Here is an 18,812-nt window from a genome sequence, read left to right as displayed (position 1 = left end):
AGGATTAAGAGGAGGAAAAAAAAAAAAAATCAGCCAGGCTGCAATTAAGGCTAGGCAGCAACCTCAGAGGAGAGAGAAAAAAAAAAAAAAAACTTCCTCAGACTACTTTTCCTCCTACTTCAGCCCAAACATTTTGGGCCGGCTATACTGTCATGATTCCAATGGCAGGGAATCACAAAAGGACAAGCACCAACGAGCTCTAGGGTGATGGAACCTGAGCTGACCGCGACCCTAAACCTGAACACACAAATAACAATAGCCGGGGAACGTGCCTACGTTGATCCTAGACGTCTCGCACCAGCCGAAGATCTAACTTCCCCTATTAGAAGAAACACAGACCTCTCTTGCCTCCAGAGAAATACCCCACAGAAATAGCAGCCCCCCACATATAATGACAGTGAAATGAGAGGAAGGCACATACACAGTATGAAAACAGATTCAGCAAAATGAGGCCCGCTAAAACTAGATAGCAGAGGATACAAAAGTAAACTGCGCGGTCAGCAAAAAACCCTTCAAAAAACCATCCTGCAATTACTTGAACTCATGTTCCAACTCATGGAACATGAGGAGCAATTACAGCCCACTAGAGCAACCAGCAGCAAAGAAACAATTATATGCAAGCTGGACAAGACAAAAATAAAGCAAAACGTGGAACAAGAAAATCAAAAACTTAGCTTGTCCTGAAGATTACTGAAGCCAGAAGCTGAGGTAACAAAACACTCTGATAACCTTGATAGCTGGCGGGGAAATGACAAGAAAGCCCGGTTAAATAGGAAACTCCAAAATCCTAATAGAACAGGTGGACACCAGAGACAGCAGAACACAAATCACCCAGTACCATCATTAACCACCAGAGGGAGCCCAGAAACAGAACTCACAACAGTCATCTGAGTGCGGTCTGATTTTTTTTTACTGAAAATACGGTCATCTGCCCTAACTGTGTGGCCTGCAATTGCACGCAGTCTTCCCCGTATTCCTTGACCTCATTACATTTTATGAATTAGAATTTTTTATTTTTTTTATTTTAAAAATAATAATTTTATTATCTATTTATTGTGTATTCACAAATAGACATATGAAAAAAAAATGGATATGAAATTTCCATCCTATATCTTTTGGCATCACGTGATATTTTTTTTCCGCATGTTTTGCATTTAGCTGAAGGACAGGACATATATAATGTGTGCATGACTTGTGCGTGTAAATCTAGATGTGTTATTGATGACACTGGTGATTATGCAGCCTGGGAAATGACGAGCACAAACAGACAGGCAGCAGAGAGGTGAAGCCCTGGGCGGCTGCACAGCTTCCAGCTCTTTGTCACTAGCCCGGCTCTTCACAAGGTACCATTTAGGGATCTTTGTGCCAACAGCTATGTGAGCGCCTGGGTTGCCTGTACATTTTGCAGCACCTACCCCCCCTCCCTTCCTATTTCATTATCTTCCACCCTCTGCAGTTATGGGAACTGGTTCAGACTGGACTGATGTCAGGCAGGGAAAGGAGGTGAAGCGGGGTGGAGAAGACGAAAGAGGAGGAGGAGGGCACCATATAATGGAGACACAAACAAAAATATTCCTTCTCACTTTCCGCACCGTGGCTCCTTTGTCGTGACTCCTTTGTCGTAAGGTGCTGCATGCACTTGCAAGCTCAATCCTGGTACTGAAGCTGCAATGGGGTCCTGGGTGTCAGCAGCCGGTCTACAGGTAAAGCCACACGCTTTCTTCCCTTTGGCTTGCTGTCATTTTGTAAATTACTTGCCTCTAGATATTATCTGTCTTCTCTGAGTTGTTATTTTATTATTTCGCTTTCCTTCTCTAAATTCTGCTTCCTGAGGATAAAGCTCGTCCCGCTATAGTTATTACACTTCTCTCATCCGGACCGTCTACAGATATTGGTTTACTTCCCCACAATGTTTTTCTTCATTCTCAAAAAAATCTACCGGGCTTTTTTGGCATTAACCAAAGATTCGGTAGAGTTTTCGGGACTTATTTTGTAATGTTAACATGCTGAGTGGCTCAGTGGTCACCACTGTTGACTCGCTGGGGTCCTGAGTTTATTTCCAACCACCAACCACATCTTTATAGAATTGGCATCTTCTCCCTGCACTTGTGTGGGCTTCCTCTGATTCCCTTCCGCAATCCACTGAAATAATAATCTTAATAATCTTTATTTTTATATAGCGCTAACATATTCCGCAGCGCTTTACAGTTTGCACACATTATCATCGCTGTCCCCGATGGGGCTCACAATCTAAATTCCCAATCAGTATGTCTTTGGAATGTGGGAGGAAACCGGAGTGCCCGGAGGAAACCCACGCAAACACGGAGAGAACATACAAACTCTTTGCAAATGTTGTCCAGGATGGGATTAGAACCCAGGACTCCAGCGCTGCAGTGCTAACCACTGAGCCATCATGCTGCCCTGAAAGATGTTGAACGCCATTTCACATGGGATTTGCATAGAAAATTAGGCATGTAAAACTTTTTTTTTCCCAACCAGATCCGATGTCATAAAACACATTTATGTGCAATAGGCAATCAAGCGGCCGAAAAGTCACAGCTGAAAAAACTAGCATCGCAGTTATGTGGATGATGCACCTGGGGGCAATTTACACATTTCTTGAGCTGTTTGAGAGGTTTCCTCAACATTGCAAGTTATCCCGTAATCACAGGATAGGTAAAGAATAACTTGATAAGTTATCCTTCGGGGATCCTGATAACAGATTTTCGGAATCTCAAAAACGGGGCAGTAAGGAGCCTAGTCTTCGATGGAGTAGAGATGCAAATGCTGGACCGCTGCTCCAGTCATTGTCACTGGGACTGCCAGAAATAGCAGAGGTCCCATAGACAATGAACGGAGCTTGTGTGCACCTCTACTCCATTCAAGAGGAGGCCCCGTTATTGGGATCACTAGGGTTCACAGCTACCGGACCTACAGTGACCAGTAACTTATCTCCTATCATATAGACAGGGAACAGCTTGTGACTTTGTTTCAAAATTCTTTTTGTTAGGGGATTTTTACAGTATAGGGGATAAGGGATCAGGACAGGGATGAAGGGAAAGGGAAGGCAACCAAACAAAGGAAAAGAGGAAAGAGTTAGGGAGGAAGAGGAGAGAAGGGAAATGAAAGGAAATAAAGATCATGTCAACAAAGCTGCGCCATAACAATTAACATACCAAGTGCAAAAACAACATAAAATAAAGCATACATTAAAAGAATTCCATTCTCAAGGCCTCTCCTCGAAGTATTGGTAATAAAAGAATTGTTCACAAAGTGTACGCCATCAATAAACTGCATCTATAGCCTGCTAAGTGGCTGCGCATAATGCAAGTCCCCCATATTTTCAACAAAGTACCTACATAGTAAAGGAACGCTTCATTTGACATCTTCTATAATTAACGAGGTCTGGTTGGGACAGAGGTGCACAATAGGGCAATACCGCAAGAGAAATGAGAGAGGGCGAGAGCGATGGCAGTGCTCACCTGGGGTGGTGTGTATGGACACAACACCTATAAGACCCTTGGAATTGCCATTCCCTTTATAGAGAGATCAGGTACCTGGGCTGCGTTTGTGGAAATGAAGAATCCACTATGGTATAAAATGACATTTTTATTACACCAATGCATTTCGGCGATGGACTAGCGCCTTTTTCCAGTTAAAAAAGGGAGTTTAGGTTGTTTTTAACCTTGGAAAAAGGCATCAAAACGCGTTGGTGTAAGAAAAACCTTCATTTTATACCATCGAGGATTCTTAATTTCTGTAAGTGCAGCCCAGGTACCGTGATCTCTCCACCAAAGTGAATTTCTGTAATTAACGACTCTTCAGTTTTCATTTCTTTGATTCCTCCTGTCTGTTCTTATTTTTTATTCTAATCTTTTAAATATATTCGTTTTTAGACATCTCAGTGCCAATTATAGAGAATCACATGTAGTGAACAGACAATCGTCCCTTACCTAACTCAGCGAGCTATTAATTCAGAAAAGTAACTACAGGGAGGATTGCGTCAGTGAGACATATGCAGCTCCGATCTGCCGATCCCTAAGATAAAGGTGCCACCCGAAGCACCGTGTCCTAATACCCTCCATTACAATGTGTCATTTATTTGTCTGGGGTTTTGGGTCGCTCAGACATCAAAGCCTTGGTGAGTCATGTATCTCTGCTCCCTGGACCTGGGAGGTTTATATTACACTTTCTAAGACATATTCATTGTCTTTTCAGAGGAGTTATAATTAACAAAAAATTATAGGTTCTTTTTTTAATCTAAATCGGACCAACATTTTAGGCTGATAAATTTTATGATATATCTATAGAAAGGTCAGTTTTCTGAATTTCTATTAGAAAACTACAAATCTCCTACTATTCAACAGGCAGCGACAAAGTTAGTTCCATAATATAGCTCCAATTTATTAATGAGGATCTGTCACCAAGTCAACAGTGGGCAGTTTTTGCTTTTGTTTTATTCCCGCTTTTCCCCTGAGTGTTACAGTTTTTGTTGTTTTAAAATCCGCCATGCGGTTCCAGAGATGTGGGCCTTTTTAGTTAGATGTGGGCATTTTGTTATTGTCTTTGCCAAGGGGGCGTGGCTTGCAGGGCAAAAAGGCACAACTGTCTAAGGACACGCCAACAAAGTATCCTGTGAACCAAACCCACATGGTAAAGACTAGTGATGAGTGAATATACTCGTTACTCGAGATTTCTCCAGCACGCTCGGGGGTCCTCTGAGTATTTTTTAGTGCTCTGAGATTTAGTTTTTATTGCCGCAGCTGAATGATTTACATCTGTTAGCCAGCATAAGTACATGTGGGGATTTCCTAACAATAAGGCAACCCCCACATGTACTTATGCTGGCTAACAGATGTAAATGATTTAGTTTCGGAGCTAAAACTGAATCTCCGAGCACTAAAAAATACTCTGAGGACCCGTGAGCGTGCTCGAGAAATCTCGAGTAACGAGTATATTCCCTCATCACTAGTAATGACCATACAAATTATCACTAGTAGAAAGGCCCATATCTCTGGAACCATATGGTGGACTGAAAAACAAAACAAAAAACAAATGTTCAACAGAGCAGCATAATATAATAGCAAAAAATGTGCACTTTTGACTTGGTAAGAGACCCTCTTTAAGGTTAAAGGCAACATGTCATGTGAGAAAATGCTATTAACCTGTAGATATGGTGTTAATCTGCAGTTTAACAGCGTTCTGAAGACGTGTGGCGCTTGCACTGAAATCCCAGCTGCCAGGAGAAAATTTGCTTTATTTCTCCCAGCAGCCTCAGGCTTTCAGTCAAGGAAGCATGGCCGGCTGTTACAATCATCTGGCACTGACTGACAGTCGACTGTGCAGTGTAAAAGTATAGGACTGGCTGTCAGTTAGCGCAGGAATGTGGATATAACAGCCACTCACTATGTAGTGAGCAGTGTGCCGGCCACTCTTCTATGACAGAAAGTCATTGCAATGAGTAAAGTTAATTTCCCTCCCCCCCCCCCCCCCCCGGTAGCCTCATGATTTCAGTCAAGTAGGCACGGGAGGCTGTTACCACTCCCCGACACTGACTGGCAGCTGACTGTGAAGTGCATCAGAACAGGGCCGGCTGTCAGTCAGTGCAGGGGTGTAGATATAGCAGGTGCTCACTTTGTACTGAGTTGTGAGTGGCAGCATCAGCCACTTTTCTATGATTGAAAGTCATTGCATTGAGTAAAGTTAATTTCCTCCTGGTAGCCATGCTTGCAGTGCCGGCGGTCACATGGCTTCAGAACTCTATTAACCTGCCGATTAACCCTATATGTTAAAGGGAACCTGTCACCCCCAAAATCGACAGTGAGCTAAGCCCACCATCATCAGGGGCTTATCTACAGCATTCTGTAATGCTGTAGATAAGCCGCCGATGTATCCTGAAAGAGGAGAAAAAGAGGTTATATTATACTCACCCAGGGGCGGTCCTGTTCCGATGGGTGTCTCAGGTCCGGGACAGCGCCTCCCATCTTCATTCCATGACGTCCTCTTCTGTTCTTCACGCTGCGGCTCTGGCACAAGTGTACTTTGTCTGCCCTGTTGAGGGCAGAGGAAAGTACTGCAGTGCGCAGGCGCCGGAAAGGTCAGAGAGGCCCAGCGCCTGCGCACTGCAGTACTTTGCTCTGCCCTCAACAGGGAAGACAAAGTACACCTGCGCCGGAGCCGCGGTGTGAAGACCAGAACAGGACGTCATGGATTGAAGATGGGAGGCGCCGGAGCGGACCTGAGACACCCATTTGACCGGACCGCAGCAGGACCGCCCCTGAGTGAGTATAATCTAATCTCTTTTTCTCCTCTTTCAGGTTACATCGGGGGCTTATCTACAGCATTACAGAATGCTGTAGATAAGCCCCTGATGACGGTGAGCTTACCTCACCATCGATTTTGGGGGTGACAGGTTCCCTTTAAGGTTAATAGTGTTTTTTCACATCACAGGTTCCCTTTAAATCTGGGCACCTTCAACCACCACTAGGGGGAGCTCGAGATCTCAGTGAATACAGCTTTATGATTGAGTTCAATATACACATAATATATAGTAAGCTCCAGAGCGTCCCCTACTGGTGGCTGAAGACAGTCAGAAATGTATTATTTAGCTCTGTAACTATTGAGGAGATTCAGAGTTTTGTAGCTAAAAATGTTCCAACGGCTATAAAGGTAACACCCACACACCAGCCAAAAAACATGTATATAGTTGTTTTTTTTTCTTCTGTTTTCTAAAGTTCTGCTTTCAAGTGAATAGTCCCTTTATGCCATACTGGATTATTGCTCTTATACATTGAGGCAGACATGTTGGAAATCCAAGCCCGGGTTGGAGCAGTGCGGGAGAATCCCGTATGGAACCATAGAAGCTCTGAGGCTATGGTCCACTGACTGGACATGACTCCGGTCTTCTGCGATGATGGCCGATGTGTCATTTACAGTAGTTTACAAATGGACACGTTGCAGCTGCAGAATGTGAACAGGCAGTGACTAAGAGGAAGTGATTCAAAGCTTCTGTTCCCAAAACTGGGATCTATCGCCTAAAGAGAAACCGCTGTTACACGAGAACGGCCTATTTATGTATAATGTACACTGTGTTCCAAATTATTATGCAAATTGGACTTAAGTGTCATAAAGATTAAATTTTTTGTTTTTTAAATAAACTCGTGGATGGTATTGTGTCTCAGGGCTCAATGGATCACTGAAATCAATCTTAAAGGGAACCTGTCACCTGAATTTGGCGGGACTGGTTTTGGGTCATATGGGCGGAGTTTTCGGGTGTTTGATTCACCCTTTCCTTACCCGCTGGCTGCATGCTGGCTGCAATATTGGATTGAAGTTCATTCTCTGTCCTCCATAGTACACGCCTGCACAAGGCAAGATTGCCTTGCACAGGCGTGTACTATGGAGGACAGAGAATGAACTTCAATCCAATATTGCAGCCAGCATGCAGCCAGCGGGTAAAGAAAGGGTGAATCAAACACCCAAAAACTCCGCCCATATGACCCAAAACCAGTCCCGCCAAATTCAGGTGACAGAGTCCCTTTAAGCACATGTGGTAATGAGTTTTCCAGGTGATTCTAATTAAAGGAAAACTACTTAAGGGTATGTGCACACGTCAGGATTATTTCCTGACAAAATCCTGAGAATTCTGCCAGAAATCCGCGTCCTTTTTTCGAGCGGATTTCTCGCGGAATTTGCGCGTTTTTGCGCGGATTTTTTGCGGAATTTTTGTGTTTTTGTTTTTTTTCGGAATGTCATTTTTGATAGGAAATCCGCAAAAAATCCGCAAAAAGATAGAGCATGTCAGTTTTTTTTGCGGAATGCGTTTTTTTTGCGGAAAAAAACGCTAACATATACACACAAAATGCGGAATGCATTCTAAAAGATAGGATGCATAATGTTAGCGTTTTTTTACCGGATTTATAGCGTTTTTATAGCGAAATTCCGCAAAAAAAACGCTAAAAATCCTGACGTGTGCACATACCCTTAAAATGATGTTCCACATGATTAAGCAGGCCACAGGTTTCAAGCAATATGGGAAATAAAAAGGATCTCTCTGCTGCTGAAAAGCGTTAAATAGTGCAATGCCTTGGACAAGGTATGAAAACATTAGATATTTCACAAAAACTTATGAGTGATCATCATACTGGGAAGTGATTTGTAACTGAAACAGAGCAGAGACAGAGTTCATGCAGATAAAGGCATAATGAGGAAGGATTCTGACAGACAAATTCATTGGATTAAGAGAGCAGTTTCCAAAATACCATTACAAAGCAGCAAACAGATATTTGAAGCTGATGGTGCCTCTGGAGTCCCTAGAACCTCAAGGTGTGGGAACCTTCAAAGGCTTGCTGTGGTGCTTAAACCTACTATTCGGCCACTCCTAAACAGTGTTTACAAGCAGAAACAGTTGCAGTGGGCCCAGACATACATGAAGACTAATTTTCAAACAGTCTTGTTTATTGATGAGTTTATTGATGAGTGTCGAGCAACCCTGGATGGTCCAGATGGATGGAGTAGTGGATGCTTGGTGGATAGCAACCACGTTACAACAAGGCTGCGACGTCAGCAAGGAGGTGGAGGAGTCATGTTTAGGGCCGGAATCATTGGGAAACAGCTGGTAGGGCCCTTTAACCCCTTTACCCCCAAGGGTGGTTTGCACGTCAATGACCAGGCCAATTTTTACAATTCTGACCACTGTCCCTTTATAAGGTTATAACTCCGAAACGCTTCAACGGATCCTGGTGATTCTGACATTGTTTTCTCGTGACATATTGTACTTCATGATAGTGGTAAAATTTATTTGATAGTACCTGCGTTTATTTGTGAAAAAAACGGAAATTTGGCGAAAATTTTGAAAATTTCGCAATTTTCAAACTTTGAATTTTTATGCAATTAAATCACAGAGATATGTCACACAAAATACTTAATAAGTAACATTTCCCACATGTCTCCTTTACATCAGCATAATTTTGGAACCAATTTTTTTTTTTGTTAGGGAGTTATAAGGGTTAAAAGTTGAACAGCAATTTCTCATTTTTACAACACCATTTTTTTTTAGGGACCACGTCTCATTTGAAGTCATTTTGAGGGGTCTATATGATAGAAAATGCCCAAGTGTGACACCATTCTAAAAACTGCACCCCTCAAGGTGCTCAAAACCAAATTCAAGAAGTTTATTAACCCTTCAGGTGTTTAATAGGAATTTTTGGAATGTTTAAATAAAAATGAACATTTAACCTTTTTACACAAAAAATTTACTTCAGCTCCAATTTGTTTTATTTTACCAAGGGTAACAGGAGAAATTGGACCCAAAAAGTTGTTGTCCAATTTGTCCTGGGTATGCTGATACCCCATATGTGGCAGTAAACCACTGTTTGGGCGCATGGGAGAGCTCGGAAGGGAAGGAGCGCTATTTGACTTTTCAATGCAAAATTGACAGGAATTGAGATGGGACGACATGTTGCGTTTGGAGAGCCACTGATGTGCCTAAACATTGAAACCCCCCCAAGTGACACCATTTTGGAAAGTAGACCCCCTAAGGAACTTATCTGGATGTGTGGTGAGCACTTTGACCCACCAAGTGCTTCACAGAAGTTTATAATGCAGAACCGTAAAAATAAAAAATCATATTTTTGCACAAAAATTATATTTTTGCCCCCAATTTTTTATTTTTCCAAGGGTAAGAGAAGAAATTGGACCTCAAAAATTGTTGTCCAATTTGTCCTGAGTACGCTGATACCCCATATGTGGCAGTAAACCACTGTTTGGGCGCATGGGAGAGCTCGGAAGGGAAGGAGCGCAGTTTGACTTTTCAATGCAAAATTGACAGAAATTGAGATGGGACGCCATGTTGCGTTTGGAGAGCCACTGATGTGCCTAAACATTGAAACCCCCCACAAGTGACACCATTTTGGAAAGTAGACCCCCTAAGGAACTTATCTAGAGGTGTGGTGAGCACTTTGACCCACCAAGTGCTTCACAGAAGTTTATAATGCAGAACCGTAAAAATAAAAAATCATATTTTTTCACAAAAATTATATTTTTGCCCCCAATTTTTTATTTTTCCAAGGGTAAGAGAAGAAATTGGACCTCAAAAGTTGTTGTCCAATTTGTCCCGAGTATGCTGATACCCCATATGTGGCAGTAAACCACTGTTTGGGCGCATGGGAGAGCTCGGAAGGGAAGGAGCGCCGTTTGACTTTTCAATGCAAAATTGACAGGAATTGAGATGGGACGCCATGTTGCGTTTGGAGAGCCACTGATGTGCCTAAACATTGAAACCCCCCACAAGTGACACCATTTTGGAAAGTAGACCCCCTACGGAACTTATCTGGATGTGTGGTGAGCACTTTGACCCACCAAGGGCTTCACAGAAGTTTATAATGCAGAGCCATAAAAATAAAACAAAATTTTTTTCCCACAAAAATTATTTTTTAGCCCCCAGTTTTGTATTTTCCCTAGGGTAACAGGAGAAATTGGACCCCAAAAGTTGTTGTCCAATTTGTCCTGAGTACGCTGATACCCCATATGTGGGGGGGAACCACCGTTTGGGCGCATGGGAGGGTTCGGAAGGGAAGGAGCGCCATTTGGAATGCAGACTTAGATGGAATGGTCTGCAGGCGTCACATTGCGTTTGCAGAGCCCCTAATGTACCTAAACAGTAGAAACCCCCCACAAGTGACACCATTTTGGAAAGTAGACCCCCTAAGGAACTCATCTTGATGTGTTGTGAGAGCTTTGAACCCCCAAGTATTTCACTACAGTTTATAACGCAGAGCCATGCAAATAAAAAATATTTTTTTTTCCACAAAAATTATATTTTAGCCCCCAGTTTTGTATTTTTCCAAGGTTAGCAGGAGAAATTGGACCCTAAATGTTGTTGTCCAATTTGTCCTGAGTACGCTGATACCCGATATGTGGGGGGGAACCACCGTTTGGGCGCATGGGAGGGCTCGGAAGGGAAGGAGCATCATTTGGAATGCAGACTTAGATGGATTGGTCTGCAGGCGTCACATTGCGTTTGCAGAGCCCCTAATGTACCTAAACAGTAGAAACCCCCCACAAGTGACCCCATATTGGAAACTAGACCCCTCAATGAACTTATCTAGATGTGTTGTGAGAACTTTGAACCCCCAAGTGTTTCACTACAGTTTATAACGCAGAGCCGTGAAAATAAAAAATCTTTTTGTTTTCCCACAAAAATTATTTTTTAGCCCCCAGTTTTGTATTTTCCCAAGGGTAACAGGAGAAATTGGTCCACAAAAGTTGTTGTCCAATTTGTCCTGAGTACGCTGATACCCCATATGTTGGGGTAAACCCCTGTTTGGGCACACAGGAGAGCTCGGAAGGGAAGGAGCACTGTTTTACTTTTTCAACGCAGAATTGGCTGGAATTGAGATCGGACGCCATGTCGTGTTTGGAGAGCCCCTGATGTGCCGAAACAGTGGAAACCCCCCAATTATAACTGAAACCCTAATCTAAACACACCCCTAACCCTAATTCCAACGGTAACCCTAACCACACCTCTAACCCTGACACACCCCTAACCCTAATCCCAACCCTATTCCCAACTGTAAATGTAATCTAAACCCTAACCCTAACTTTAGCCCCAACCCTAACTGTAGCCCCAACCCTAACCCTAACCCTAACCCTAGCCCTAACCCTAACCCTAGCCCAAACCCTAGCCCTAACCCTAGCCCTAACCCTAACCCTAGCCCTAACCCTAGCCCTAACCCTAGCCCTAGCCCTAACCCTAGCCCTAACCCTAGCCCTAACCCTAACCCTAGCCCTAACCCTAGCCCTAACCCTAGCCCTAATGGGAAAATGGAAATAAATATATATTTTTTTATTTTTCCCTAACTAAGGGGGTGATGAAGGGGGGTTTGATTTACTTTTATAGCGAGTTTTTTAGCGGATTTTTATGATTGGCAGCCGTCACACACTGAAAGACCCTTTTTATTGCAAAAAATATTTTTTGCAATACCACATTTTGAGAGCTATAATTTTTCCATATTTTGGTCCACAGAGTCATGTGAGGTCTTGGTTTTTGCGGGACGAGTTGACGTTTTTATTGAAAACATTTTTGGGCACGTGACATTTTTTGATCGCTTTTTATTCCGATTTTTGTGAGGAAGAATGACCAAAAGCCAGCTATTCATGAATTTCTATTGGGGGAGGCGTTTATACCGTTCCGCGTTTGGTAAAATTGATAAATCAGTTTTATTCTTCGGGTCAGTACGATTACAGCGATACCTCATTTATATCATTTTTTTATGGTTTGGCGCTTTTATACGATAAAAACTATTTTACAGAAAAAATAATTATTTTTGCATCGCTTTATTCTCAGGACTATAACTTTTTTATTTTTTTGCTGATGATGCTGTATGGCGGCTCTTTTTTTGCGGGACAATATGACGCTTTCAGCGGTACCATGGTTATTTATATCTGTCCTTTTGATCGCGTGTTATTCCACTTTTTGTTCGGCGGTATGATAATAAAGCGTTGTTTTTTGCCTCGTTTTTTTTTTTTTTTCTTACGGTGTTTACTGAAGGGGTTAACTAGTGGGACAGTTTTATAGGTCGGGTCGTTACGGACGCGGCGATACTAAATATGTGTACTTTTATTGGTTTTTTTTTTTTATTTAGATGAAGAAATGTATTTATGGGAATAATGTTTTTTTTTTTTTTTCATTATTTTGGAATATTTTTTGTTAATTTTTTTTACACATTTGGAAAATTTTTTTTTTTTACTTTGTCCCAGGGGGGGACATCACAGATCAGTGATCTGACAGTTTGCACAGCACTCTGTCAGATCACTGATCTGACATGCAGCGCTGCAGGCTTCACAGTGCCTGCTCTGAGCAGGCTCTGTGAAGCCACCTCCCTCCCTGCAGGACCCGGATCCGTGGCCATCTTGGATCCGGGGCTGGAGGGAGCAGGGAGGGAGGTGAGACCCTCGCAGCAACGCGATCACATCGCGTTGCTCCGGGGGTCTCAGGGAAGCCCGCAGGGAGCCCCCTCCCTGCGCGGTGCTTCCCTGCACCGCCGGCACATCGCGATCATCTTTGATCGCGGTGTGCCAGGGGTTAATGTGCCGGGGGCGGTCCGTGACCGCTCCTGGCACATAGTGCCGGATGTCAGCTGCGATAAGCAGCTGACACCCGGCCGCGATCGGCCGCGCTCCCCCCGTGAGCGCGGCCGATCGGCTATGACGTACTATACCGTCCAGGGTCAGATAAGCCCAGGGCACCTCGACGGGATAGTACGTCTAAGGTCACAGAGGGGTTAAGGTCCCTGAAGGTGTGAAAATGACCTCTGCAAAGTATATAGAGTTTCTGACTGACAACTTTCTTCCATGGTATAAAAAGCAGAAACATGCCTTCAGGAGCAAAATCATCTTCATGCATGACAATGCACCATCTCCTGCTGAAACGAATACCTCTGAGTCATTGGCTGCTATGGGCATAAAAGGAGATAAACTCATGGTGTGGCCACCATCTTCCCCTGACCTCAACCCTATAGAGAACCTTTGGCGTATCATCAAGCAAAAGATCTATGAGGGTGGGAGGCAGTTCACATCAAAACAGCAGCTCTAGGAGGCTATTCTGACTTCATGCAAAGAAATACAAGCAGAAACTCTCCCAAAACCCACGAGTTCAAGGGATGCAAGAATTGTGAAGATGATATCAAAGAAGGGTTCCTATGTTAACATGCAACTTGGCCTGTTAGGAGGTTTTGGAGTTAAATAGCTTTTTTGTTCAGTGAATGCGATCTCCTAATGCTGCAAATTCCACAAATGACCATTTTCAGTTCTTTAACCCCTTCATGACCTTGGGATTTTCCGTTTTTCCGTGTTCGTTTTTTGCTCCCCTTCTTCCCAGAGCCAAAACTTTTTTATTTTTCCGTCAATATGGCCATGTGAGGGCTTGTTTTTTGCGAAACAAGTTGTACTTTTGAACGACATCATTGGTTTCAGCATGTCTTGTACTAGAAAACGGGAAAAAAATTCCAAGTGCGGTGAAATTGCAAAAAAAGTGCAATCCCACACTTGTTTTTTGATTGGCTTTTTTACTAGGTTCACTAAATGCTAAAACCGACCTGCCATTATGATTCTCCAGGTCAGTACGAGTTCATAGACACCAAAAATGTCTAGGTTCTCTTTTATCTAAGTGGTGAAAAAAAAAATTGCGCCATTTTCCGATACCCATAGTGTCTCCATTTTTCGTGATCTGGGGTCGGGTGAGGGCTTATTTTTTGCGTGCTGAGCTGGCGTTTTTAATGATAGCATTTTGGTGCAGATACGTTCTTTTGATCGCCCGTTATTGCATTTTAATGCAGTGTCGCGGTGACCGAAGGTTAATCCTTTTTTTTATTGATAGATCGGGTGATTCTGAACGCGGCGATACCAAATATGTGTAGGTTTAATTTTTTTTAATTGATTTATTTTGAATGGGATGAAAGAGGGGTGATTTAAACTTTTAGATTTTTTTATTTTTTTCAAATTTTTTTAACTTTTTTTTTTACTTTTGCCATGCTTCAATAGCCTCCTTAGGAGGCTAGAAGATGGCACAACTCGATCGGCTCTGCTACATAGCAGCAATCATCAGATTGCTGCTATGCAGCAGAAATGCAGGTGTGCTATGAGCGCCAACCACAGGGTGGCGCTCACAGCAGGCCGGCATCAGTAACTATAGAGGTCTCAAGGACCATTCTGACGCATCGCTGACCCCCGATTATGTGACGGGGTCGGCGATGCGCTCATTTCCGGCCGCCCGGCCAGAAGCGCCGGTTAAATGCCGCTGTCAGCGTTTGACAGCGGCATTTAACAAGTTAATAGCGGCGGGAGAATCGCAATTTCACCCGCCGCTATTGTGGGCACATGTCAGCTGTTCAAAACAGCTGACATGTCCCGGCTTTGATGTGGGCTCACCGCCGGAGCCCTGCATCAAAGCGCGGTATCTGACCTCGGACGTACCATCCCGTCCGAGGTCAGAAAAGGGTTAAAACATATCAAATGTTTAGAAATTCTACTGTGCCTAATAATTTGGAACAGTGCATTTTGAGTTTTAATTCATTTTGGAGATTATACTGTTATCATTGGGAGGTTTCCTCAATAAAATTCGATGTATAATCTAACGGGCAATGACTTTTATTAGACTGACTGTCATTTGCACCGAACATTTAGGAAAATCAGAGAAAAATATCGTTTGCATAATAATTTGGAACATGGTGTACTTTACAATGACCGTCACTACTACATGCACTTCTAGTAATCCTTGCCCAGGGGTCGTCTTCATCATATATAAGGAATTTCCAAGGCCACCGTCCCATTTTAGTAGATCCTAGCACCAACAGCTGGGCTGCAACGTCACAACAAGACCCCACAAACAGAATTTACGACCTCTGGATGAGTTTAGAAGGGAGCTGCCAAGTCTTGAAAGAGAAGAAGTTCATCTCTGGAAACCGGAACGCATCAACAGCTGATTTCTGGAGGCTTTAGTCATCATCTCTCTTACTGCAGGAATAATCTATTGTGACCTTAAGCGACACACAACCATGTATTGACATATTTCTTATCAAATTATATACTGTAGAAATATGTCTGGTGAATGGCAATTAGTAAAGAGCAATTTAAAGGGGTTGACCACTTGAAGTTTATTTTATCGGATGTGTTGGGGACATTATTTTATGACATACTAATGTACAAGCTGTAGGATTCGTGCAAACGACCGTTTTAATCGGACCAGTGCTATTCATGCTTGTGATGAATAGCACTCGTACCTATGTTATTCTATGGACCAAATGATCTGAGGAAAAAAAAATTGCTGCATGCACGATTTGCCTCCGTGAATCAGATGGCATTCTTGTCTATGGGACCATGGAAAAAAAATGGACTGCACTCTGATGACATTCAAGTGCAATCTGATTTTCAAAAACTGGTATAACAGAGAAGGTAGAGAATCATTTTTTTGGCCTCTCTATCTCTGAGAAAACTCTGATCAAAGAACTACAAATATCAAAAACTGATCAGCATCTCCAAATAGAATAAGGCAAGTGTGAACAGGTGCAAGCCGTCACGACTCAATAAAACCAAGAAAATACAGCTGCATTCTGAAATGCTATAATATGCAAACATTGATTATATAAAATTGGAACTACAGCTATAAAAAACAAGTTCAAAATAAAGGTACTTAGCGCATAAATCGACCAATTCATGAGAGCCCACCAGCCTTGACAAGGTGTACTCCTTTGATAGGACCCTAAACTAAAATGCCTATCCCAACCTGAAAGCCTACAATTTTATGACAGGCAGGACCCAGCTCTAATTGAAAACTTCTTAGGTTGATGGGAGGAGTGCTCATCACAGAGGTACGACTTGTTGAGGCTGGTGGGTTCTCATTAATTGGCCAATTTGTGCCTTCCATTCTGAGAGCCGGATATCTGTGCAATCTGTGAAGAAGGCTGAAATTTAAGAGAGACTATGAGCACATTAGGAACAACATTAATGTGAATTGTGACAATCTTTACAACACTGTAGAATATGTTGGTGATATATAAGTAGACAAGTAAATCCTAGCACTTACCAGAAGATGAAAAATGCCATTGGATATGGAGGTGATGGCGGTTTATGTAAAATCATGTCTTTTTCTCGACAGATATAGATGATCTCTTATATGATGTGCGCCTCTGCAAATTTCCAGATCCCTATCTGTAAGTAACAGTCCTGCATTGCTTTAGTTTGCTACAAACCTTCATATGTCCAAGGCTGAAAGGAACAGTCTAATAAAATATATAGTAAATGGTAAAGTTACAATTCCCATATGCAAAGAGCACTTTGGAGCTGAATACTAATTTGAGACTGATTTCCAAATTTCCAGATTAGACGGTTATAGCGGACTGATTTTGGTGACAGGTTACATTTACTCAGTTATAGGGAGCAACATAAAGATGTTCCATACAAGGACTTCACGCTTTCAGTTGATAATTAAAACCTCTACAAGACACATGCTATACTTTTCTTATTTTAAGTGGATCTGTTAGCAAATTTGATAAGACAAACTGTATACATCATTACATAGATCTCTTAGATTTGATGAGGCTGGTGTACTTACTTGGAAAATCCACGTCAGAATGGCTATATAATGATGACATTAAAATTTAAGTCCGGATAAAGAGTGAAGCTCAATTCTACTCAGCTTCCATCTATCCAGCCTGACTGACAGTTTGCACTGAGCTGTGTGAGATTCAGCAGCAGTAAGAAAAGGCCACAATAATCCTGGAAAACCCCAGCACATTATGACGTTGGTGCTAGAAGGCTGCCATCTACTGTTCAAAGGCACCATCCGGAACTAACTGAAAGAGCAAGAGTTGCAGGGAGGATGAGTTTGGATGCAGCACCTAGTCAGGTGCCATTGATGATGGAGCGCCTCAGTATAAAAGGTCTGCACCACAAACTAAAGCGGCTTTTGGCACTAGAGAAGAGAGCTGTCCAGATATGAATGGAAGAGAATGCTGCAACCAGAGCGACATGTCTCAGCAGGAAGCATGTTCCAGTGGGCTGCTGTCCACTTGCAAAAGAGACCCAACCAGCACCAGGTCACACCCAGAGCCCAGACTACGACAGTCAAGGCCCAAGGACCTGATCTGCTCCAGTCAAGACCCAAAGTCTAGACCTCGCCAGTCAAGTCCCGAATCCCAGACCTGTGCCAGTCAAGACCCAGAGTCTCGATGACTCCAGTCAAGCGCAGGAACCCAGCCCCCATGTCCCCAGACTTGGGAGACACTCGGTGTCGGTCAAGCACCGAAGATCCGCAGAAAGACTCCGCCCAGAAGCGGACGACTGCAGTGGTGAACAGGAGATACGAATGAGTGTTGCCATCGCTTCCAGCACTAATATACGGTACAGGGGATGGCCTGGGCTAGGACAACAGACAGGGTGGGGGTCTACTGAAATGTAGGAGGCTCAAAGTGCCTTAGTAGACTTTGTCAGGAGGACTTTTTGGTCTGGCGGGAGAACCAGTAACCCCCGCTAGGGCCATAACCAGAGGAGGAGTCGGCATGTTAGCTCCCACGTGAACGAGTGTACAGCCCTTGTTAGATGTTTATGGGAATAATCTCTAAGAAACTTTCGTAACATTTAAAGTAAATTTTAGGACTCATTGTACACTCTACATTGTATAATTCAATTTTGATTGCTCTGTTTTACATTGTCTGACTGTTGCAATAAATACCGTAAATTCCCGCTATGTCAGGGGAACCAAATAGGTTGTTGACTGCACCAGAGTCGTGTCTTTCTGCGTGTTGCATTGGGTCACCTGCTTTACACAGCAGAAGGGAGGATGAACACTGAGGAGTTGTCAAATAGGCTAAAAGGCAGAGATTAAGCTTCAACTTTCAAATGGGACAATACAGCTATACTGAAATGGATTTTCAAAGTGAGTACACCAGCCTCATCAGATCTAAGAGATCTATTTTTATGATATATGCATTTGTATTGTGAAATTTGATCAGATAAGACCTATATATAAACAGGTAATGCTTAATTATTTAAAGCTCTGCTGGCAGTAGGTTTTGGTCTCCGGCATTCATAGTGTGAACTAATGTTGATGGTCAGTGTGGACAATTTGTAATTGTAGGAATTGAGGACCATACAAAAGCAGAAGTATTTTTTTTCCATTAGATTAATGATACTTCCATTATCATTCACTGCCTATAGTCAAAGTGGGAAGACCTTCACATTGCTACAAGACAATAGCAGTAGGGTCCCATTAAAAAATATAATTGTGAGGCTGAAAATCATCAAATCCATAGTAC

At 42.8% G+C, this 18,812-nt stretch overlaps 1 protein-coding gene across 3 annotated transcripts in view; it reads left to right on the top strand.

The window, feature by feature from the left end:
- The first annotated feature begins 1,286 nt into the window (after positions 1 to 1,286).
- The window catches only part of SLC16A9 (solute carrier family 16 member 9), a 34,742-nt gene continuing 17,216 nt past the window's right edge, over positions 1,287 to 18,812 (top strand). The window contains exons 1-2 of one of the 3 annotated variants that reach the window (XM_069753568.1): positions 1,287 to 1,343; positions 16,655 to 16,709. The gene's annotated coding sequence lies outside the window, so the exon portion shown is untranslated. The other 2 variants (XM_069753566.1, XM_069753569.1) reach the window with 2 other exon arrangements.

This window comes from Ranitomeya imitator, chromosome 2, assembly GCF_032444005.1.
Source record: "Ranitomeya imitator isolate aRanImi1 chromosome 2, aRanImi1.pri, whole genome shotgun sequence".
NCBI classification, from domain to species: Eukaryota; Metazoa; Chordata; class Amphibia; order Anura; family Dendrobatidae; genus Ranitomeya; species Ranitomeya imitator.
The sequence above is the reverse complement of the archived record's forward strand: the minus strand, read 5'-3'. Positions and strand labels throughout refer to the sequence as shown.